The sequence below is a fragment of the Plutella xylostella genome, chromosome 19 (genome assembly GCF_932276165.1).
Source record: "Plutella xylostella chromosome 19, ilPluXylo3.1, whole genome shotgun sequence".
NCBI classification, from domain to species: Eukaryota; Metazoa; Arthropoda; class Insecta; order Lepidoptera; family Plutellidae; genus Plutella; species Plutella xylostella.
Genome location: NC_063999.1, coordinates 6,370,839 through 6,397,000, shown reverse-complemented (window position 1 = coordinate 6,397,000; position 26,162 = coordinate 6,370,839). Strand labels below are relative to the sequence as shown.

At 37.5% G+C, this 26,162-nt stretch overlaps 1 protein-coding gene and 1 long non-coding RNA gene across 7 annotated transcripts in view; one reads left to right on the top strand and one right to left on the bottom strand.

The window, feature by feature from the left end:
• The window catches only part of LOC105382976 (semaphorin-1A), a 273,180-nt gene that overhangs the window by 55,032 nt on the left and 191,986 nt on the right, over positions 1-26,162 (top strand). The gene's annotated exons all lie outside the window — the stretch shown is intronic.
• LOC125489966 lies at positions 17,105-18,322 on the bottom strand. The gene is made up of 4 exons (XR_007267370.1): positions 18,239-18,322; positions 17,957-18,129; positions 17,739-17,778; positions 17,105-17,646 (listed from the first exon to the last, which is right to left on the bottom strand). It is a non-coding gene; the product is annotated as an uncharacterized LOC125489966 (long non-coding RNA).

The window sequence follows — 26,162 nt, the reverse complement described above, 5'->3', positions numbered from 1 at the left end:
TGTGAGTATTTATCTCTATCTCTTTTAAACTGGGAATTTAGACCCTAAGCCGCTATGCAATAAGGTTCTATATTCGTGAGCCAGATGGAGTGACCAATGCTCCATAAAGGAAGCAATAAATAAATATTTATATTATAACAAACAACAACAAAAATATGTAATGTAATGTCTCATTGAAAGATGAAGGGGTTTCTGCATTATGTTTGCGTTTTAAACTAAGAAAAACTATGGCTATATAAAAAGTATACTTATAATACTGAGGAACTAAGCAATGTGAAACCTCGACGTTGAATAATGTTCATTAAACAATAATGGCAATTAAGAAAATTGAATCTACAAACCAATTACAAACTATTGTTGGACTCTCGCCTTTTCCCCGTTTGTATTAAGGCTACAAGAAACTTTATCATTTTGTACTCTTCCACTAGTAAACTGAATGAGGTGACGTAATCCTTAGCTTTTTATTGTATTGTATCTGAAGGTTGGCTGTAAGAAATAGTTTAATTGTATACTTGTCTATATATATAAATTATTTCGTAGGTTGTTGTTAAAGCGATATAAAATTAGGATTAATTCACTATTAATACAGACACAGAAATACGTTATCTTGTTCAAGCATGGCACATTACCATTGGCGTCAAAATTAATACAGGATGTCAAGAAATTGTCTTAATTTACGATTCGTTGTCGCGGCAAAAACGTCCCGGCTGTATGTCCCGTCATTAGGACAGCAGTAACTCACTGGGTCTGTCGCTGACACGCCCCCCGCGTCCCCCGCAACCCCCGCGACGTAGCGCCCTCTAGCGGGGGATACTGTTGAGAGATTGCGCTATTTTTAAGGAACATACGTACTTGTGCATATTTAGCATTAGTGGAATCGTAATTAAATGTGTGAAGATTTATTGATAAAATTTTGTTTCATTAATTTTTTGATTATGTTTTTTGCTCTTATTTTAATTTTACGAACTGTTATAATTTTCGTCCTGTACCCGTATCACGAAAATTCGAGCTAACGAATAGAATCGAATGCGAGTGCGACTATTGTCAACTTGACAGCACTTTCAAACACTTTTTACCTTTCGAATGAGTTTCGAAAAGAATGACCACAGAGTACATAATATTATTCTGACAATGACCTATGGAATGATAGCTGTCAAACTTTCGCAAATCTATACACCGCCATTTTGTTGTTGACAGGTTGACAGCAATTTCGAATAGACTATCGAATAGAATGTGCTGCGTTTTTTCCGGATCGCTCTACTGTTCTCTAGCACTTATAAAACAATACTTGACAGAAAAGTACTGTACTTTTCTAGTGAAAGAAAAGGGTGTCAGAGAGTAGGTATAATAAATATCTTTACACATTTAATTCTATGTACTTCTAGGTACTCTAATATGAAATAATAAATTCTGATTCTGATCTATCTATCAAATAAAGAGTAAGTAAGTATTTTATTGTAATGAAACGCAGAGACGATGGTGATTTTTCCATCTGCGGGTAATGCGACGTTCACTCGGTCGTAGCGTCAGCAGAATAAAGGACCCAATCATAAATCGAATCTCTCTGAGAGTGCGTGAAGATAAAATTCCAAGAATTATCCTTCACCAAGTGTCAGCGTTGCTCCAGTTTGAGTCCAGAGGGAGGTCACTAATAAAATAACAAGGTTTATTTTTTATACGGAGTCTCGCATGAATTCTGACAATAAAAGTAGGATTTCTAGACGCAACCTTGTATTGGACTTATTTATAGTGCCAAGTAAGTCTAAAGTACATGATAAAAATATATACTTACTTAAAAGGTTATTATTTACATGGGGGCTCGTACCTACATTAATAGTTTAAAGTTATTCTAGTAAATTATATACCAAATCTAACACACTTTTTTAAAACCTTTGAAAGATAAATCAATATAACCAGATACAATTAATAAATTTTTCAGTGGAATAAAATTTAGCCCGACCACTCCAAGTCTTGCTAAATTATTATCCGTGTGGACAAAAACAAAGTCGCCACCGAAATAGATTCAACGATGCCCCCACCATATTCCTGGGGCTATAACGCTTCTGCATACATAAGCATCCCACTTTCCGCGACCAATGATTACCATATCCTTCAAATATATCAAAATACGCGAATATTTCATGCTGTCGGTATCTTGCGGCGTAATGTCTTCGTTTGATGTATAGCAGTCAGAGGCACTCGTGGTCTAAATATCTTGCCATTATGTATATTGTGGTTACATTAAGATGTGGGCTGGCAGAGTAAGTTTTTTTGGTTCCGTAATCACGGCCTAAGTATAAACTACACTCAGAGACGCTCGTTTGTGAAACTGGTTATAAATAATGATTAAAACACATAGATTTCGATGAAGCACGAACAGCTCACAAAATATATAGGTAAGGGTACATTTGAAACACTCATGAATGGTTCGGTAAGGTTTAAAAAGTATCACTTTCAGTTAGTTAAGTAAATGATTATTGTTTGCGTAAGAATGCCACACACCGCGAACACATCGGCGCTGTAAGAATCGAATTATGATGAGCCGATTGCGTGCCTACTGAGCACGCCCCGCCGTCTGAAGGTCACATTCACTGAAACACATAAGTTAGGTAATATATTGTGATAGCAAATAATACAAACTTTTCATTTGTTTGGAAAAAGATAAATATATGAAAACCATTTTATATTTATAGAGAGCCTTTTCCGTTAGCTTTTCTTCACTTAAATAAATAGTTCTTTGCCTTGATAATTCCTGGATAACCAAGCAAGTTTTTTTAAATCGATAAACAAACGTTGTATTCTTAACTACTAGGTATACAAAAATTCAAATATTTAATCTTTATAGTATTAGCATGGACGTCGTGAGCTACGTGCGCCCCGTCGCCACACAGCGCGATGAAACCGCCTGAATTTGCAATTTCCAGGCATTTCCTCCTCTCACAATTTGCTTACTTATACAGAGCCCCACGTTTGGGCGCCATTTCGTTTACTTATACCGAGCCCACGTTGGGCGCCATTTTATGTAATTCGGTCGGCAACCGCACTAAAGTTAAGTAATCGCCGCCCACGCCGTCGCATGCCCGCGCCCGAGTTCTGGAGGACCTTCTTATTTTTCTGGCATCGTTTCAAATTAAAAGCGATAAGAGTAAGCCTGCCGGGCGCGGGCGCTGAGACAACTCGCCCTACTTATCGCATGCACAATTTGTGAATGTTGAAGTGCTGTCATAACTGTCTACTATTCTTATTTTAAAAAAACCTTAAACTTATCTTCATTTGATTCGTACGCGGCTCTTCTCTACGGGGCCTCGAGAAGGATACTAATTAACAAAGCTCGACTCAACTTATACAGAATTAATATTTGATTCCACATTGCGGTGAAAGTTGAGCTCGTTCGTATATGTTACAAGCGCAAGTAAAAACTAAATGAGCGGCGGCGGGAACATTCGCTACAAACATGTGAGCTAAACTGCGAATCCCTGCGGTGACCATCCCGAGACCGGGGCCTTCATTCTCTCCCTAATAATGAGCGAGCGCTGGCCTCCGCAGTATCAAATTTAATTTTAATGCCGGCAGTTCACTATACGACGTCGCCTAACAAAACATTGCAGAAGCCTGCTTAACCGTAGATTAAAACTCGCTTACACGATGTTTGTTCGCAGGCCGCCATGGCGCTACCGAGTCACCCCGCCCATAACGCTACACTCTATGTTGTTGGGATATTAGATTCATGCTGTTTAAAGGGTTTTATGGAGATAATCACGATTGAATCAACAAAGAAGCCACTCGGTAATCAATAATTGCGCATAAATACACTAATAGGTACTAAGTATAACAAAAGCAGCTATGATATTAACGGAATAGCTTTAGTTAGATTCAACATTATTCGACTTTTACAATTGGAATAAAATTTGCTGCAATTCTCGGCATGCGCCGGCAGTTATTATTCCGCGTATAAGCGGGAATTTGTCTCTAGGACATAGCCGGTTTTGTTCGGGACTTTCCCGTAAATTTGATCGGTTCGCTGGCTCTTTTCAAAACTCGCGGTTGGTTTTACGCTCTCGGCGGCATTGTTCCTGGCATTTTGACTTTGGATTAAACGGCCATGTTGTAAATTTTGTGCAACAGTTTTTTTCTCACTGAAAGTTCGTCAGTCACAGTCTAGAGCTAGGCTAATAAACCATTATCATGTAGTTCGGATAACATAATGTTCTCCTGGGTAAATATTTTCTTATTTCCTCCCCGAACAGATTCTCCGTATTTGCGTGAATCCGTTAAATAAATAAACACGCGTCATCCGACGAAATCGGCTTTTTTCAGCCGCCTACGACGTAGCCGGATGGAATAAGTCCCGGTACAGATGCTGCACGGCGCTGCCTAATCTCCGGAATCCGGGAATGCGGGCCCGGCGAGCCCTGCGCCGTGAGGTGTCCGCCGCTGAACTGAACAACTCATGGTAAAAGCTATGACACGACGAACGAAACCCGGCGGAGGAGCGGAAAGAATCTGGAATATTCTCCACGCTTGGGTTGGCGCGGCGTTGCGTGAAATATCAAAAGCATAATCCGATGAAGGCATTTTCTTAGCGAAATTCTTTTATAAATCGGTCCTCCCGATATCACGGCGGAAATCGGTAAATCGGGCGTACAAAATAAACAGATGCTCTGCAGTTTGGTTTTTCGGCGAAGTTTTACCTTATTACTCGTAGCCGTTACGAACAGAGACCAACTATCTATCTTTATAAAAAACCCATTGCTACATTTTGTAAGCATGTCCAAGTTAAACTTTGTAACATAATAAAATGAAGTAGATTTAAAAAAAAAAAACACGCACTCACGCCTTGTACTAATGTACTCCCTTGCGGGGTAGGCAAGAAGATTTTAATTAAGAAATATTATTTTCAAGAAAGTAATATAAAACAACAGGAACAGGAACAGCAATTAGAGGACATCAATTAGAGGACATCGACTTTGCAGACGATCTTTGTCTGCTGTCGACTAAACGCCAACACCTGCAGTCCAAAATTGACGACCTCGCCAGAGAAGCAGAAAAGGATGGACTACGCATAAACTGCTCCAAAACTAAAGAGATGCGTCTCAACACGTCGGATGATTGCGCCGTGCATGTAAACGGGGAGGCCGTGGAGAGAGTGAACAAATTCACGTACCTCGGCAGCGTCGTGGACCCTCACGGCGGAACCGAGGCCGACATCGACGCCCGCATCAACAAGGCCCGGTCAGCCTTTGCGCAACTCAAGCCCGTCTGGGACTCCTCCGTCATCGCTCGCCGCACTAAAGTTCGGATTTTCGAGTCAAACGTCAAGTCAGTACTCTTATATGGTTGCGAAACGTGGTTCGTAAGAGATGACCTAACAAGAAGGCTACAAGTATTTGTCAACAAATGCCTTAGACAGATACTAAAGGTATTCTGGCCACGAACCATCTCGAATACGGAGTTATGGAGACTGACCAACCAGAGGAGAATTGACTCGGAAATCCGGCTTAAGAAGTGGAGCTGGATTGGCCATACGCTGCGGAGATCCGAAGACCATCCACCCAAAATCGCCCTGACAAAGTGGGCTGCATCTGGAAAGCGAAAGAGGGGACGGCCAAAAACTACGTGGCGTCGCACTGTCGTGCAGGAGGCAGCCGCCCTCGGCATGAGCTGGCACGAAGTCGAAGGCATGGCACAGGACCGGTCAGAGTGGAAATCTACACTTCGAGCCTTATGTCCCTGATTAGGGATCCCAGGACCTGATGATGATGAATATAAAACAACTGTCGTGTTTAAGCAATGTGCAATAGAGGATTCCTTGGTCTCTAGTTTAATATCGCAGTTGAATTACTAAATAAACTTTCTATTACATTATATTAGATTTTTTTATAATAAGATTAATAAAATATATGATGTAACTCTTTGTTTATCGGTAACTTATGTATTGCGTTGTTAAAGAACTAATAAACGACTCGCGTATTCAAACAATGTAGAAGCAGGCTCTATTAAGCGCTAAGAAATAAGCTCTCAAATGAAGGTGAACTTGGCTCTATTAAAACGTTTCCCATCGCATTCTCGGAATCCGTAATGCTGCTTCGTTGACGCAATTAATTTTATATTAACGCTTAGAGCCATCTGTTGCCGTCCTTGGTTTTATTCGCAGGACTGTTGGGAAATTTATATTTATTATCATAATTCCATACAGTCAAATATACTAGGTATAATATTCAATGTATATAATTTTCTCTTTTTTGTAAGTGTCTTTTCTTTATATACTGTATTTTCATTTAATTAATCTAATTGTAATCGGAAAAAGCTAGTTCAACAATTTTTACATAATATTTCGATCGATGTCGTTCTATACCGATATGACACTAAATGAACTCAACATAACACAACCCTCTTTTAACTATCATCGTAGCTCTATTCATGTACCAAATTATTCTGTAATCTTGCAATGATTAAACCCTGTAAATCCTTTAAACCTTCTATGAGTAGACTATAAAATACAGCCTGTGTAAGTTCAGTGGCGTTGCTAATTACACTACCCTGGGCCTATGGCTCAAGTGGGCCCGGCCGCGGCGGGCGAAGGGTCAGTTTACTAGACTGAAAACTTGCCCTCAACATGGCATAAATTGACGTCAGTGACCGCCTAGGGTCGAGAGACGCCCACCAATCACAGATGGCTTACGAAACTTAGTAATGCAATACTCTCGGGACATGTCAGAGATTTAAAGTGACAGGACTTGGCAGCGAAAACAGCTTTTTGCCGCAGGAGTGGTTCTGTTCTTACAGTAAATTAATTTGATTCGAAAGTAGGCTTGCGCTTGGGCCAAAGGCGAAAGGTTATGGCGCAGCATTCGAAACATTAGGTGGAAGTGTCACAAGTTTGTGATATATGCCTGCCCATGGGGGCGGGCTTGGCCTTGCGAGATTGCTTTATGTAGAAATTCGGTTACCCACACGAGCAACTGTTATGTTTCTGGGTAATCTACGTTACGTGGGTTGACAAAATGTTACGGTGATAAATGGCTGCTTAAGAAAATTTAAGTAATTAAGTAAATACTTTTTTAATAATTTATTAATACAGAAATACCTACCTGATTCTGTATGTAGTCACGTGTCCTTACTGTGTTTTCGAAGATGATTTTTATGGCCAATATGAGTTTGATTGAGCGCAATCTTTTATTACAATTAGTTCAGCCGTTAAAAAAACCTTATTTGTCGTCTGATGGAATAGATAGATTAATATTATATCAATCAAGTTTGACATGTTTTGTTTAAGCTAGCTTACCCTCGTTATCGTTATACCCATAGACAGAGAAGCTTTTACAGTTGATGTAGAATTGTGAGCCAGTATCTTCAGTAGAGCTAAGCTCGACGTCTGGTGCTAATACATCAGGAATATACGCTCGAGTATTTCATATACCTACATATAGGAAGAGGTACATACGTACATACAAAGGAACTTGATTTTTCCGATCTCATTATTAGACCCATACACAAAAAAAATATCAACCAATTTATAGTTATAGTAACCCGAGATCTTCTCCAACTACATTAAATTAATAAACCGGCGCGATGTGGAAATAATTCAAATTGTTAGCTTTCAGAATACATTCCACGGCTTCGTGCTTAGATTATAAATATGTAAGAGTTTCCTTTATCTTGCCAGTCTGAAATTACAGCTTGGATAAGAATTATAAATGACGCTACTACATCTGCGTCGGGCGCAGGCATGCTGGCGTGTTTTACGATATACATTTCTTTCTTTATTTGTTAAATTAACGCTTTTATTATGCATCGTTTATGTTTCGCAGTTGGCACGGCTTCGGTTTGTGTGAAGTGCGTGAGATATCGAAGTGGGAAGGAAACATTTCCGCTCGGTTGTTATTCTATCTATTAACGTATATCTAATGTCTTAATCTAGCCTAATAATCATTCATGTAGGCGAGATAGTCTAATATTTTAGTTGAACCAAATACATTTAGGCTTTGAGAAGATTATAACTGTCAAAGATACCACTTTCATTAGATATACAGTAAACAACAACAACATTTCCGCTCGGTTGTTATTCTATCTATTAACGTATATCTAATGTCTTAATCTAGCCTAATAATCATTCATGTAGGCGAGATAGTCTAATATTTTAGTTGAACCAAATACATTTAGGCTTTGAGAAGATTATAACTGTCAAAGATACCACTTTCATTAGATATACAGTAAAGAGGCTTTCTGAATAGAAATACCTTTATCATGAAAATGTATTCAACATGTACACGTATCTATAAAGAGCAGCCAAGTGCACTAATTTGGAGCACGGAAGGAATAAAATTAACTCTCAAGTACGTGTATGATAAGGTTAATGGAGCGTCTTAGGTAGCTGAGTAGATACTCGTGTCGAGCTTTTAAACTCACGAATTAAACCAGATAAAACGGATAAGATTTCATTGTTTATAGATCTAGGTGTGTTAATTATACGCATGGTATTTATACGCACATGATACACCTGTATCCTGTATTTGCATGTGACCATGATGTTAATTTTAAAGTAAAAGTCGGCGATACGGCTCGCGACCTATCACGTGAGTACAAATGTACAGCGAAAAGCGGGTGACTCGCTTGCGAGACACCTCTGACTACCCATTCGGGGATTACAGTCGTGAGTATATGTATGTATGTATGTAAAGTAAAAGTCAATTTTTTTTCTCTACATTTTAAACCAAAACCACACGTCGCCGAGCGCTAAAATGCTACAAAGTACCTAACTACTTATTCATATTTTTGAAATCTGAACGCTAGAATTATCTTCGGCGAATAAGTAATTTCCTTCGCCTTGGATATCAGCAGTCAAATCTTCGGACAGGCTGAATCAATGATGGATGGTGGAATTAAAGGAAATTGTAAACCAGTCGTCGGCTCGCGTGATGCGCTAATGAAAACCGTAGCGGCTCGTCCGCGGATCCGACAGCCGCTTGTAATGAAAAGGTAAAGAATTAGTGCTGCCACACGATAGACAAATATCGATTGTTTATCGATAGTTTAAGGAAACATGATAGTGTTATTGATAGTTAGTGGAAATTATCGATATTATTGGTAGATAGCTCACGCATAATGGTCCACCTTGGAAGCTAAATGCGGAAAATCAGCTCGCCAATCATGGCGAGCTGATTTTATCAAGATAGATAGATTGGTAGATAGCAATGTGGTATCATCGCTTCCAACAGTATCGATTTTATTGATAGACACCAATACTATTACTGAGTTAGGTAGTTTCGTCGCTGCTAAACAATAAAGTATTGATTGTATTGATAATCGCCCATCATCGTACAGAGCGTCGATAGCGATAGTATCGATAATCTTATCGATCTGGTGCATATTTTTGGCGTTCAACAATCGATTACAAAACTATAAAATTTTTCAGCAACACTATAAATGCGCCGAGTGGGCGGTTGGGCCTCTTTGGGGAAGGAATACCGCCTCATTTCCATTCGGTAGATTAAAATGCCTCTTACAGTATTTGCCGGTTGATAGGTAATAAAATGAAAATGTTATTCAATCGTGGGTGTATTCTGAAATAAGAGATATTTAAATACTATTAATATACCGAAAAGATAAATAAATACATTGGCTGCAGAAACAGCTAATAATAGGTCAGCAGATTTATAATTCCGATTTGATCTACAGTCTATGTAGGTAAATATCGATGGTTTTTATTGTTATGTTTAACAATATATAAATTACTCATATAAGCTGAAAATTTAATAAGCTTGTTATAAAATATATTCTGTGCCACCACAAAAAACTTTAAACACTGTTTAACAAGTGTTTAAAACGAAATTTGACAGATTGTGTATGCGTTTGACAGCGGTAAACACCTATTAAACATTGTCTAAGTTTTTGTGGTAAGGCCCATTATGTCTAGCAGTGGTCGATTCCGTCTGACGAGGATCTGTAACTATGGTGCACTCATTGTACTGAATGCTTTAAAGTTAAACTCATTCTCTATTTATAGAAACTAACTAATTCCAATATTTAACTTGCTCGTAGTTCTCAAAGGAGGGAACTCAGACATTCTATTATAGAATTGTGCTCGCCAGAAAAAGGAAGCTTTAACTAAGAATAAGACGCTAATCATAAATTATGAATGCATTGTATGCGGGCCCAGAGCCACTACTTCAAATTATTAGTCTCACAGAATTAACGTCCTTCTTGCAGAAGTACCAACGAACGGAAATTTAATATCAAGAAGAGCCATTTACAAACAAAACCCATTACTTACGATGTATACAACGTTGAATATTGCAGAGCAAGTTATGGGAGCCGCTGTCTGTCCGGCCGGCCGCATGCCTACCTGCACAGCCTGAATTATTAACTCCGATTCCTACTTCACCGGCAAACAGAATCAAAAATTAAATCTAATTCACCATTGTAGCCCGTTAACTATTCCGTTCTTACACGAAACACAGCTCTTTGTGAGCCAAATATAACATGGAAGAGTGTGATAAATTAGCGAAGGCTTTTATTTCATTAAGTCGGTTGCGAATGTAATGTTTGGACGGAATGTCTAATGGCCGACGCGAAATTGTCTTGAAGGAAACAAGGTGCGGCGATTTATGTGAGCGAGACAAAGCGGCGATAACGAAGGCATTGTTGAGCCTCCCTTACATACTGTTGTCTTCTGTATTGCGATAAAACAACTGCTAGCATTCAAATTCTAAATGAAAGTCTTTTTCATCTTTTTCATAGTGGTAGACAGAATGGCGTAGTGGTTAGTGACCCTGACTACTGAGCCGAAGGTCCCGGGTTCAATTCCCGGCAAGGGCAGATATTTGTTTAAAACACAGATATTTGTTCTCGGGTCTTGGATTTGCCCGTAAAATGGCAATAGGCCCGTTTTTTGTCTCCCACTGTAACATGTCTAATATTTGCTTATCAGCACAACCTACCTTTAAACAATGATTATGTAACATGATGTTCCAAAATTAGAACTGTCTTGTACGACTTTATATAATCACCTCTGCCTTTGTTCTATGGATTACCATAATTCTGCATCGTCTAATACTGCTACATTGAAATAGAGCCAGGGCGTCAACTCCCGTTTAACGAATACAAAGTTTCAATCAAGACTGTCTAGTGTCTATGCCTGTAATCAACCTTCCATTTACTGTCACAAAATATAATTATGTAACGTGACGATGACGTTTGGACGCATTCTCGAATTATGTGATATCCTACACATTTAGACATTTTATCGTTTAGATTTTGGACCACCGTATCATTATATTGCCATCATTTACAAAGTATCTTTCATATTTTGCATACGACAGACGTTGCAACCAGGCCAGGCAGTTTGATAATCACAAATATGGTATTCGTTATGTCAGAGTAATCCCCCAACTTTGCCCCAGTTATTGAAGATGAAACTATAAGTTAACAAATAGGCGGGTACTTACATAAATCTCTTGTATTCGAGTAAGAGGAAATGTTTGTATTGAAACTTTATGTTTGATCCGAATTGAAACCATTGTAGTAAGTGTGTAACCCCGCTAGTCTTTTGTTCTATGGGTTCTATGATAAATTTACTACATATATGATGTATTAAGTACTTACAAATGGTTCATGTAGGTCCATCCCTGGTTTTTTAAAACACCCTATCGCAATTCTTACAGGATTACGTTATTTTTCCTGTCGCCACCCTGTGTCTCTATCTAGCACGTGGATTCTACTATCCTTAATTGAATGAAGGTTGGTTTGAATAGTTTTCATCCAAAATTGAATGAAGATACGACAATCAAAGTTATCCACAGATCATATTTCAGCGCCGAGATGGACTCGAACAAAAGAATGGTATCTAATAGGAAAACAAATAAAAGGGAAGAGGTAGTTAAAAAGCCATATGAGTGTTCCTCATGTTAGTTAGTTAGTTAGATTAGGTTAAGAAGTAGGTTTTGCTGGTGTATTGGTTTATAGGCAGCCATAATTATTCACGTGTTATCACAAACACACTATATTTCTTTACATCGTATCTAACATAAATATTGTAGTATTCTTTAAATAAACGAAACAATGCGCAATACACCGAAGCCGTTAAGTTGACACCAACATTTTAGAACCCCCTAATTTTATTTTTCCTGCAGTTTACGAAAGTTATGAACATTTCCACATATTCCGATGTTCGTGATCCGGGCCGTTGATCCAATCCTGTAATGGCTTAGTCGTTATCTCGACCTATTATTTCTGTTTGAGAAAAGGACCTGTCACAGACGAGATGTTTGGACTCTCCGTCGTATTGTTTGGAGTAGATTACGAGAAATAAGGAGGAATCGTCTGACAAAAGATTGCCATAGTATGTTCATTATCGCCTTTATCAAGTTATAGATATAGTAATCTGTGTGTTTAAGATAAAGAATCGTTTATTTAACACACTGACAAAAAAAAACAAGAAATAACAAAGATTAATATTAAAGGTTGCTGTCCAGAGCAACAAAAAGGCACCAGCTCAGCATGTAGACTATTAGGTACATATTTTATGTAAACTTTATAACGAGGCATGTATTGCTCGTTTTATAACTGTCGAGGGCAATTTATTGTACATGTATTTGAACAGTAAAAAAGTTGTTCTTAACGGAGGATCATTTTGTTGTCTACGGTGAGCGTCAAAGGGTTTGGCGGTTTTGTCTAAAATACATACGTAAGACAGTAAACTGACAGACAGTTACTACATACTAAAGTAGGCCTTACCTTTATGTTTTCTCAATGCTGCCTCATGTAATTCACAGAAACCTTGTTTTGAAGTTCTTACCTAAATTTAAATCATATGTATGTGAACCAAACTACAGTATTTTATATTCTTTTAGCTTTTACAGTAAACCCTAGCTAAATACTATAACAGAGGGTTAGTCAGAGGTGAGAGCCATGTTTTATGTACTTTAAAGGTTTAAAACTAAGATAAGAATGTACCGATTAAGCTAAGGGCTAAGGCTAAGGGTTTAATTGAGATAAAATATACTTACTTACCTATAATGAAATGTGTGTAGTAATCGTGTTGTATGGATCCTTCGCCACGGGTACTTACTTACAACAGAATTAAGTAGAATTGCCCGTAAACGACACCTTCTGCTATCCCCTTACATCGCTGCGCTCGCTCCTCGAATTCGATCAATTACACATCAGAAACTGAAGATGACGAGCAGTGAATGAAATTCCGGACGAACTATGCGTCGTTTGAGGCCTAATTGCAATTCCTATTGCGGCCCTAGGGCCTCTATTGCAGCCCCAACGAGAATATACGGCGCCGACGTTCGGAATGCGTTACTCTTATTACGGTGGTGTAGGTATGTGAATTGATTGTCCCGGCCCGGCTTATTTATACGAAAGCGTCTGTTGGGCCTACGCTGCGTTTTACTATGTTACGTCAGAATGGTGAGTTTTACTATGTTACGTCACAGGGCTTATGTTATGTATGAGGTAGGCAGCTCTGAATTATAAAGGTGAACTAGGTCAATCAGGACATTTTGTACCTATTCGAGAATAGTGGCCGTAAAATTATTGTAAACACCATTTTAAATACCTAACACAAATACAATGACTAGGAGTACTTCATACTATTAGTGGTTGTATTCATGTAGCAAAAAGTACCACAAGTCCACCACCCTGTATAAATAATGTATAGCGATATGAATTCCTTAGGCAGTTGAGAAAATATGTCAGCGCCATTATGGCTGAAAAGTTCGCTAGTCGGCGTGTAGTAAAGAGATAGTTATAACTCTCATATTTCATAGTTATGACCTTTATCGTAGGTGAACTGTAACATTTGCTCATAAATGTTGCTTGTATCTTTAATACGGGATTCCGGCTGCTAGATTTTTTATTTGTTCAACTTTCATAATAATGTTCTTTATTTAGTATTAATATAAGTAAGTACCTCTGAATATACATACAGTATAGAACTATAAATGAGGCTTTGAAAAATGACGTAAAATTATTTAAGGCATAGCATTTGTCTAGATTTCAAACACCATGTTTGTCAATCGAAAGAAGTTAGATTTTTTTTATTTGTCTTAAAATCTACAAGCTAAAGCTAAAATCTACAGTAATCTACAGGCGATAATTTTTCTTATGATATGATGTTGTTATTGGTAGCACAGACAATCAAACGTATCCCATCCCAAATGAAGCAAACACAAAGAGCACTTAAAAACTGCTGAGAAATATGTTCGCGAGTTGGCGACTTGTTTCAAAAGGCACATATTTTCAGGATCTGCTTTGTCTCAGACTGCAGTTTTTACTGGCGATGCTGCGAGTAGGTATAGCACATAAATTCACTTCGCTATTAAGCTACTGGAGTGCAGCCTCCAAGACAATGTGATAAATTACACAAGTTAGACGCTCAAAGCCTCTTTCTACATAACGCTTATTAGCCAGTGTTTAAGAAACTTTATCAAAAGAACACCGCGTTTAATTAAAAATAAAAAATGAATGCGGTATTAGCTCGCTTCCCATATGAGTTGGGAACTTTGCTAACTTTTGATTTTCTTTCTTTATTAAAACAGACAACTTCCTCAGGATTTTTTGCACCGTGCTGTAAGTAGCTATTTCTTTTCTGGAAATTACTAAGTAAGCTTGTAGCACTATATATGATAATAATAATAGTATAATTGGTATTTATTACCTACTTTATAGCTAGTGGTAATGAAAATGATTATAAATATTGAATTTTATATAATAAATTATGTAGATTATCCGAGAATACAAACCGGTTGTAGTATTATTACAGAAATCTATTTATAAATAGCATATCGCCAGTCGAGAAGGTCGTTCGCGCTCCTACAAAATTTACCTGTTCAATCAATGGAAAAGTCAATTAACATAAAACGAAGCACTTGTGGTAGAATTTGAAGTAAACTTTTCCATTCAATGTTTCCCTTCATTTGGCTAATGATGCCGGGTTCAATGGTTCAATTAATGTTTTTTTTTTTCATGAAATTATTATGAGGCCCGAACCGTGAATCCCCTATATCAGATGTTACGGGGAAATGCCACTGCTTTCGGAATCCAAATATTTTTTTTAGGCTGAAGCAGCGTGGCCATTGAAATATATACAGGGTAATTTTTAAACCACTTCTAAAAAGGACGCAGTACCTGCCTGGACCTGAGGTGAGTCTGTACAAAACGTATCATATTGGTACATTTATGCAATGAATTTGAGTACAGGTTAACTGTCCTTCATAATGTTATTTCTGGAAAAGTATGCATTGACCGTCCCTTTACAAACCCACTTTCACGGTCCTTATTGACTCGCATAACTGGCACTTATATAAAATCTGTATGGTTTGAAAGCAGTGCACGTCGAATTATCATTATAAACTATGAAATTTCCGTCCATGGAGCTCAGTTATGGAAGTTTCCTCATTACCAGTTGTTATAAGTTCTGACTCTGGTCTCATGGCCACGCTTCATACGCGAACAGCTACTTTATTACATTTGGAGGGCCGGGCTCTGACCCGCCAGCCCTTTGTGCGTTTATTTTTTATTCATTCCCACGGAATCCCGGCGGCGCTGCATTTTGGATATATTCTGACTTCTCCCGCCTTGCACAAACACGGATTTTATAGCTTATTCTAAATTTGAAACGCTTTCACGGTTTTAATTAGTATTTTTTTTTGTTTCAGGTAAAGCATTGGACTTGTGGTCAGGGTGATGCTTATGGATATATGGATGCTTATGCTTATGCAGGTGTATAGAAGTTAGGTAGATAAAAATTACCAGTATAAAAACTAAATATGCGTAATTCCTCAACTAAGCAGAAGACATTGGTCTCCCATAATCTCAGGCCCTAATGTTATAAGTTTTAAAGTCCGCGATTGGCTTATCACCACCGCGTTCAAGCGGCACCTCTATAAGGAAACTTATCTTGCAAACTTTTAGTCCCCATCTTTTGTTAGCGCGTCGTTTTACATTACTTTATTATGCGTAATAGAATTTATGATTCGTGAAGCATTTACTTTTAAATTTTTTATCGGCCCAACGTACATTCCGAGTCACTAGGGTGAGGAAGGAAGCAATTCTTGACATGGAAAAGGGTTTTGTTTTCGTCATAAATACTTGTATGTAGGCGTCAATGCGCTACCCTTCCGATTTGAAGAGTCAGAATAAAGAAAAATAAAGGTTTTGCCATGTGGACATTGAAAGTTACAGGACGGCAATAAAGAAAATAATATTTAAAATATTATATACCTTCAAGCGTTTGTAAATAAAAAAAAACTACAAATCATAATTTGAATAATTTACGTTTTTATCCCCGTGAAGAATCGGCATTGCAATTAGATAACACTGTACATAAGTAGCTTGGCAACTACTATTAGTACTTTTGTACATTATTTTATGGAATATTTTGATAAATGTACCTAATAATAATGTAGGTATGTAATAACAATGTACATATTTAATTGTTATGATCAAATAGGTCAATTTACTATACACAGTCCATATTAAATAACACCTAATTATTGTTAACAGTTGTAATAATACTTAGTATAATTGCTGGTTTCATGTCAATTAGTGAAACCATATCAGTTGCCAGAAGTACAAATATTGACCACCCGTCTTGATTACTGGAGGGTGATTCGTGTCACAAAAAACAACTTCGTTTTCATCTCGTTTTCAGATTTTTACGAACGAGCTATGAAATTGCGATTCACATGGCACTAAAAACAAGCTACATAGTAAGATCGTTTCGAGATCGCAAAATGAATGAACGGAATGGAGAATGACGCGATTCATGTCATTTTTGTTGAACTTTTTGATATCGCTTATCTGTCATATTTTGACGTTTTAGCGATTTTAAACTTTCGAAGAAAAGGGTGAAATTGTTAGATCGTTTTCAGAAAATACTGCTAAAAGTGAAATTGACCTTGTACGCATCTCTCCAAGATCTTCAAGCCATTTTTCAGCCGGACAGCCGTCCCTACGAGACACGTTTCCATCTTTACCGAATTCGTAATTTTCCTTTATAGTAAGCTTGTATTAGTGATATTTATTTGATTGGTGTGGGTTTTGGCCTGAGGCCCTCGCAGAATGAGGAAGAATATTTTAACCGAAAGCATACACATTCCCTCAGTGTGCAAATTGTAAGTTAATGAATTAAACACATTGTAATGCATGTATATTTTATTTATTGATAGAACTAATAAATTCTATGAATTATCACAAATACTAAAAAAATATAGGTAGTAATTAGGTCCCTTTACCACTTAATAAAGCTACAGATAATGGCAGTCAAAGATTAAAGTCTTATTATTTTTCTCATATTCTCTCCTATAGGTTGGCTGGTACAAAATGCTTTAAGCCTTTTGTATAATTATTAATACTTATATATACAATATTTTGTTAACAATTATTAAACTATTATTGTATATAGGAACTTAGGTAATCAGTAATCACAGGTGCTCCTCTGTTTGAATTGACGCATGAAGAAGAGGAAGAAGAGAGGCGTGAGGCCATTGAAGGCCAGGCGCATGCGCAGGGACGGGATCCTCCCGCGCAGCAGCCGCAGCAGCGCCGCGCGGACCGCGCGCTCCACGCCGCTCGCGGAGCCAGAGCTTCACTGGTCGCGGAGCTTCACTGGTCGCGCAACTGCGTCGCCGCTAAAATCTGTGGATATTCAATTTATAGTTAAAACATATACCTACAAAAATATTTTGTACTTATTCCGATATAAATTATGTATACGTATTATACCTTACCTTTACTTTAAGTCTGATCTTGATTGTTCCTTTCATTAGCCTTGAAAAGACAAAATGAAAAGTTCAGTATGATATTGTTCTAAAAAACTACAGACAGGCACTAACAAAACTACACTGTAACATAAATATTCAACACCAGTTTTCCTAACACATTATTGGGGTAACAATGAAGTTAAAATCTATTCTATTATTTAGCCAAACATTTAGGAATAACCTACCTTTTTCCATATGAGGAGCCCCTGCTCAAGAAGCCTCTCATTGACTGCAGCCTGTCTGTTCATTGCTTCAGCTATCATTGTGAGGGCTGAAGCCGTGGCCCTCTCACAACGCAGTTGCTGCATCTGCAACTCAAGCACATCGGCTGCTGCTTGTGTTCACCTCGTTCAAGATTCTTAAACAATTCAAACAGAAATTGGATACATCGTACATTACAATACCTTCTTGACTACAACCGGTAACATTTATATTTCAAAAAAATAGGTTAATACATTGATACTTACATGTCTCAGTCGTATTTCTCTAAGTAAGTTAAACTTTCTTTCTTCTTATTTTCCAATAAAACTACGTACGACACGAAAATTAGCAAAGAAAATCAATGTTTTTGTCAATGTTTTTATGGAGAAAACATGGCGGCTGTCAAAAGTGCCACAGGTTATGAATTTCTTCAACGTTGAATTAAAAAGCCGTTTTCTTGATACTTGCTATCGACACTAATTCCAACAAAATATATTGTAGGAACAAAATTATTTAAAACAATTAGTGGTAGTATTTATTATTTTTGCATGGCAATTAAAAAAATATAGTTTCATTCATTTCACTCAAGCCATCCAAATACGAACTAGCGATATGAAAACGAGATCAAAGTATGTGTGTTATGAATCGCGTTTTTGAACATTGCGGATTTCATCTCGTAACTCGTTCGTATCGCTTTACAAATATTTCGGTTGAGATGTGAATCGCGCCCCTGGGCCATTGTACTGCAGATCAATTTATGATTATGCCGATTCAAACACAATTTATGGATGCCTACATAGAATTGAGCCTCCAAAACACTGGATTTTGGAAAATTTTTGACAAATTTCTAACTTAATAATATTAAGTTCATGAATGCTTCGATAATAGATTGGCGTCCTTTACTCACGATTTAAAATTTTGATATTTTATAAATTTAAAAAGAACAAAAACATTTATGCTTCCAATTCTAGCACTGTCCTCTTTGTATGTCCAACTTTTGAAAAGTCTACTTTTTACCCGACTGCCGAAGGAGGAGGGTAATGTTTTAAATAATCGAAGTAGAGTGGAAACGATTTTATAGAAGTGACACAAAGTGAACAAGTTTCGTTATCTTGAATCTCAACCGCAATCCGCGATACGATTCTAACGCCCAAGTCACTTTTACGCTCGTGTGAACACGCCTTATGTAGGTTAGACTGTCTGTTTCTAGGGTAGACGAAAAATCGGCCATCGACCTTCAGAAGTATTGTGTCTGCGGTATCTAAGTTGTTGTCAAGGATAAGATTTCGCTCAGTGAGGTGAACCAAAATGGCTGCCTATCTATATAATTATTATATTTTACTGTATTTCAGTATGTTTTTTGTATAAGTACCTTTACAATAGGTTAGTTTCCTAAATGGTAAAGAAGTTCCGATTTGTAAAGAAGAAAAATATATGAGATATTTTTAAGCGCTTATAAGTTTCCAGCTTTCATACTGTATGCGGCCTAAGAGCATATCAGTGTACTCAAATATAACTATTTCTATCATGCCTAATCTATATAAATAGCAATAAATAAAGTGGATGATTACTATGATTAGTTCCCCCTATATCCAACAAATGGAAAATATCAAGAATGAATAATATCATCCAATCAAGGGAGCCTAGGTCAATTTGCCTCAAGGAATAGGCAAGTCGTAAAAAACTAGATGAATTTATTCATACATTCCTGGTATATCTACATTCAACATATTAGGTTTTAGTTTATGATTGTTTCGTGGAAACAAAGTCTTTGTAGAGACTCGTTTTATTGGAATTGTACAGATTTGCTAAATAATAATATAATAATTTGATTCAATATTCAATTACATAATGTTTTGTTATGTAATGATGACTCTTTGTTTGTTTGTTCGTGATCATTACACACACATCTATCCAAAACTACCTATTCTATATTGTTTGGATCTATGTATTCACATAGTATAATAATGTGGCCTCAAAATAACATTTTGTGAATTAAATTTATTTAGGCAATAACACTTCACAAACATTGAATAAATCTGACCATTAATATACACTTTTTAAAAGACCCGATTTTACCATTGCGTTGCTTACTCTCGCTCGAGTAAGTAGACAACTTACTCTCGGATACTCTTATTCTTCAATCAGGCCTTAATAATTTTAGACCGAATTGTTTCGAAACTCCCTTAGTTAAAAAAATATGACGACCGAATGGCGTAGTGGTTAGTGACCCTGACTACTGAGCCGATGGTCCCGGGTTCGATTCCCGGCTGTGGCAGATATTTGTTTAAACACAGATATTTGTTCTCAGATCTTGGATGTGCCCGTAAAATGGCAGTAGGCCCGCCCCCTATTACATTGGGACTAACATAACACTCTGGCGAAAAGTGGGTGCAGCAATGCACCTCTGCCTACCCCGCAAGGGAGTACATTTAGTACAAGGCGTGAGTGCGTGTGTGTGTGTGTGTGTTAAAAAAATATATGATTTAAACTTTTGGTCGTCCGGTAAGTAAAGGGTAGAGCCATTTTATGTTTACGACCCTGGACAAGCTCAGGCTAATGTATAGCCTATATCGATATTAATGGCCAGAGTATGGGTTTTTATAGCACTTTTGATTTACGATATCAAAAATGCTTTAATAGTCCTGGTAACAAACAGTCGTTCAGGAAGTGTGGGTGGTAAGTTCAAAAAAGGTAAGATGAAATTTTGGCTTGTGAATATAATTTAGTTACTTACATACTAGTTGGGAGGTAAAATACTAAAATACCTATTTTATATTGTTAATCCTGTTATGTGTATGTTAGCGTTTTAGCGTGTAAGTTGAGACTAACATAACACTCTGGCGAAAAGTGGGTGCAGCAATGCACCTCTGCCTACCCCGCAAGGGAGTACATTAGTACAAGGCGTGAGTGTGTGTGTGTATGTTAGCGCAAACCAATATTACGGAGATAAGATTAACTTATACGGAAATAAAGGTTTCAAAATTCTAATGGGACCTTATGGACCTCTATTTAAAGCTTACCTCCTATAACTGGTAGAACTTTTCAATATTTTTGTACCCGCTTAAGGTGCTTTCCTATTTGCCCATAAGTACTATTAAGTACTTACCTAATAATATTCCCTGTTATAATTAATCTTGCGATATTTATTGTTAGGTATTGTATGCTTTATTAGGGTTATTTCAGAATATTTCTACTTCACCTAAACAAGTAAAATATTGTACGTTATCAAGCTCCCTTAATTAAGATTAAAATTCACATATGCATATTTATCTTAGTGTGTTGGGTATACATTTCGAATTTCAACCCTTATGTACGAAATTTACAATTCTTAACATTTGATACTAATAAAGCAACGTGCGTGCTCCAGAATTATTTAGCCAATAAGAAACTCGTATATCAGATTGCACTTAAGCGAGAAAACAGACACGTCAATTTCGGTATTATTTATTTAGTGCACGAAAAGGCGGGGAGATGTGTGCGGCTATGGGTACGAGAAGGATAGAAGAATTTCTAATGAGCGAAACATGAACGTCGGGTGAAGGGTCGTTGACCTTTTCTTTGGGGTGGATCCCCTTTCTGTCGGATGGACGCAGAAACCCCGCAGTAGGCGGCGTGTTTCGGTGCATTTTCTAATTGAATCGTCTAATATTTTGCTTGTGTAATCAATGTAGATGGTTCGCGTTGTGTTTTGTTTAGGATGCGTGCAATAACAATAACACTCTTGGTACGCTGAGGCTGATTACGTAGCTATCAATTGAGGGTTGTAATATGTAAGGGTTGTGATTAACTGATGCGGAAACTGAAAACAAGGCCGACGGTTGTAAGAATACAAATCAGAGGTTACGTCGCACAGAAATAGGACAAAATATAGAATTGTCTGGATGGTGGTGCGGGTTTGTTTGTCCGAGGCGCTCCCTTTCAGTGACAGGTTTCAAAATGGAGTCTTATTCGTGCGTGAAAAATCCACTGGGGATTCGCTGAAACGTTCATAATTCAGTTACAAAAAGCAAGCATGCCCGCTGGTGGGCGTAGTATGTAAATATTTGAGGTCCATCCAGTTTCCCTGCTATAGTTTGTATGGAAAACAATTAAGTTTGTAGAAATTTCAGTTCTCGTTTGCCTAATGGTTGAAATTAATATTATGGAAAATAACATTCAGCGTTACACAATAAAACACGAATCAAAATTGGCAAAATTCTCATTAAAGATATACATACATGTGTAATTGTGTATCAAAGATCAAATATTGTTTTTGGAAAAATAAATATTACATATTATTATAGTTGTGTTCAAAGTTCCATTTATATTCTGACTATTACCTATACGAATATGTGCCATGTAGGTACTTTTTTTACATTCATCAATGACCTTTTTTTTCTTTTTTAAATCTTTATTTATTAAAGAGTTCAATGATCTTATTATTATGTTGAATGATGAGAATAGTTTTTACGTATCACAGTGGATTTATTTAAAGCTGCAAGGGTTAATTCTTGCCCGCATTCATCGATCGATGATACGGGAGCACCATTGAGCGTGGAGACACAATGAAGAGGCCTTGTTAGTCACGAATTAACTTTTAAACGCGAGGATTTTTTTACCAAGTGGTACCTGTGGTAAGGATTGCTAGGGGCTATGGAAAAAAGAGTTAATTTTCAAATGGTGTAACTTCATGACAAATACTAGAGCAAGACTGGGGTTAGTCAGGTATTCACTGACTGTTCAGGGAGCGATGGACGTTTAAAGAAAACTTTGTTGCGTCACTTCACCCATCCTTAAGGCTCATAAACTATGCTTATTATTATTATAAAGATCCTCTTCCTACACAGACAATTTCACAGAGACGGTTGATTCCTGATTGAACCTCATCATGATCTCATTGTGATAGCCTCACGTTGATAAAACACACAATATCCGTGAAACACCATCTTATGGATGTATAGAAAACGTCCCTCAACATAATATTAACAATACTAAGCTAAGAAATACGCATGACAAAGGCGCTGTCACTCAGTTCAGTATATTGTTATCAGTAACTTTGCTCACCAACTTAGCTCCATAGGCTGATGTTCGTTTTTACGTCTTTTCACGGTTGTTTTGTTTACACACGGCTTCCCTTACCGTGGATGCCGTCATATTTCATACGTTTTAATGTTTAAAATAATAATAAATTGCTTTTATAGCGCCGGATTTACATTATCGCCGGATTGGGTGCAAAATCCAATGTGTGAAAAGTGATCAGGGCACTGTGGGATACTTCACTTTTGATCTCGAATTTATTTTTCAGATGCAGATTTTCATGCCCGGGTGTTACGTTACTTTGCGCTTGGACACTATCGACAAAGTATAATCAGCTAAAGCTGCATTCTAACTTATTTACGGAAAACAAAAGAACTAAAGACAAGATGGCACCCTCAGACAACAAACACACAAGTATGTCACTATTCTGGACACACTCCTCCTTTCGTCCGGCAAAGCCGATTATAATCGCGATAAAAACGCAGGCAAGGCCCCCCTCCCTCCCCCCTGCCTTATGCGATCTCCTGTCAAAAGTCCTCCAATTTATGTATTGCAGCCGACACCCCGCAGTATTATTTATTGCTAGACGCTCTCTACACACCCGAGTTTTCTTTTTGCCTCTATCGAGCGATAGACGTATGTGCTAAGGCCGGTTGAAATGAAGATGTGTGGCTTTTCCTCCGCCACGGGTTTAGGGGATATCGCCCGATGTTAACTTTTAAATCTCCAGCTTTTTCAGACTTTATCCCTTTCAGCTCGGGTGTATTCAAGCTCAAATCTACTTAGCAAATAAGACCCATTATTCACGCTGTGTCATTTTAACGAAGAGTTGGCGCAATCCGTCAATTTCAGCACTGAAATAACTACGTTTCTCTTGCAGACAAATGGAATTCTCTCTAATTGTGTGACTACAACCAGAACGGGCAAAGCCAGTAAGCTTTTAGTTGGGGATTCAGTAAAACAACGAAAAACCGTTTTAGGCCATGTCATTTAGGGTCACCACGCGCAAGCCCACGCTATAAAAAACGATTCGCACAATTTTTGAAACGTTGAAACTAACCGAAACGCCCATTCAGTATACCGACACAAAAACGCTGGCAGCGTTATTTTTTTGGCCGTCAAAAGAATGATAAAAATTTTAATCGGTTGTATACTACATATTAAAATGTTAACTATGTATGTCCTGCAGGCATGTCTGGGATGACAATTTAACTTTTTTCGGTGGCAAATCGTCGGATTCATTCGTTATGGATAAGAGTCTAATTCAGCAAATATTATTCCATAGTTAAGGTCATCGACCTTTTTCGCTTGAGTACCAAGTACCATTAAAAACAGATGTATCGCTAGAAGCAAAAACAAAGAGTCGTGGAAACTGCGACGCTTCTTCCCACTGAAACATCGCAGGACGCCGCGATGACATCCGTCTGTCCAACTTACCAGAATACCACCACCACCTTTATCCCTATCGCGATAAAAGCCATTTCATCACAAACAAATGGCACACACAAGATGGTTTATGTAGAGAACGGATGGTGCACACTCTCACTTAACCAGACACGTAATGTAATAAAGAAACTTCACATCTCATGTCGGGGCGGTATGAAAGCAAATGGAAGTGTGGAATATCAAAATATTATTCGTAGAAATATTATTTGCAATGTTAATAATGAATAATAACAGTTTATTATGCTTTTAAAAAATTATTTTTTTCTAATTATATATACTGATTTTTACTAACTTGCAAAAATGAGTATATTAATGAATATATTTTAACACTTTAGATACCACGAATCGCAATCGGTAATCCTAAATTAGCGCTGAAATCTGACAAAATTTTCACGTATCTGACACATGTGTTACATTATCACCATCGATGTTCAAGGATTTTTGGTATTTAAATATTGTGTCGATGTTGTTTTGGTTGCTGGACGAGGATTGGTGATCGTGGTGAAAGGCTAAGCCAGTCAGATATGACCTGGTAATGATTCATTGGTAGAATTTATCAAACCTATCAGAGCGGATTAGCGTAAAGCGCTAGAATCATTCATTTACCCGTGCGGCTAAGCTCGCGGTATTTGCTATTTGTTTAATTTAACTAATTAAAGTACATAATTAACCACTGCGGGTACATTGGTGCACATTTGTGACACTATTTAACGGTTGGAGAGATGTAATTTAATTGTTCTTTGTCGGAGAGGGACCAAACAGTTTATTAGTTAAAATGTTCTGTATCTTCTTTATGAATAAGGGGGTTAGACTTTAAAATCTCATAAGCTTAGTTTAAGTAGGTAAGTACTAAATTTTTTTCAATGTTTCTAAAATAACCAAGTAACTGACTCCTGAAACTCGTAACGTCTGTAACTAGTTTCATTACCTGTAGCGATGAACCATCTCAATTTAATTACCATTTCATCAGACGACCAATTTCGGAGAGCTAAGGCGCGGCACGGTACTTAAAAAATAATAACGTGGTTCTTACATAAATTTATGTTTATCCCTGAATGTGCATATCCCAAAATAAATGCCCCAATACCCTTGCCTTTGTATTATAACGGGTATCGATATTCGTCCATAAATCCTCGAACGTTTAAACATATACCCAAATACGTCCGCATTACACAGCTCTTAGCCACGAAAAAGGTCGTATCGTATAAAGCGACCCTAAAACACGCGTCTTAAAAATAAAAATAAATTGGAAAAACGCATTTTATTAAGTGCTCCCTGTATGGAAGCCATCACGACGGATCATAACAAGTATACCGCTCGGGGCGCAAGAATAGGGGAGGCAGCTCCCAGTTGGGACGTCTGAATACGACACTGTGAATTTATAATTATTGCCGTTATGAATTAGTTATGTTATAGGCAAACAAACTTGAGCGTTAAGAACTCTAAAAACTCACGCATTAAAAATAAACACTCTCTGTGCTACCACAAAAAACTTTAAACACTGTTTAACTAGTGTTTAAAACGAAATTTGACAGATTTTGTTGGCGTTTGACAGCGCTAAACACCTGTTAAATACTGTCTTAAGTTTTTGTGGTAAGGCCCTCTGTACCTAATGGTGTTTTTAATTCTATCCAAAATCAGGACGCTGGATGTATTGTATTCAAGTACTTATTTAGTTTTATATTTATTGTATAATCTTGGCGACAAGCTTATCAAGCTGCTGAT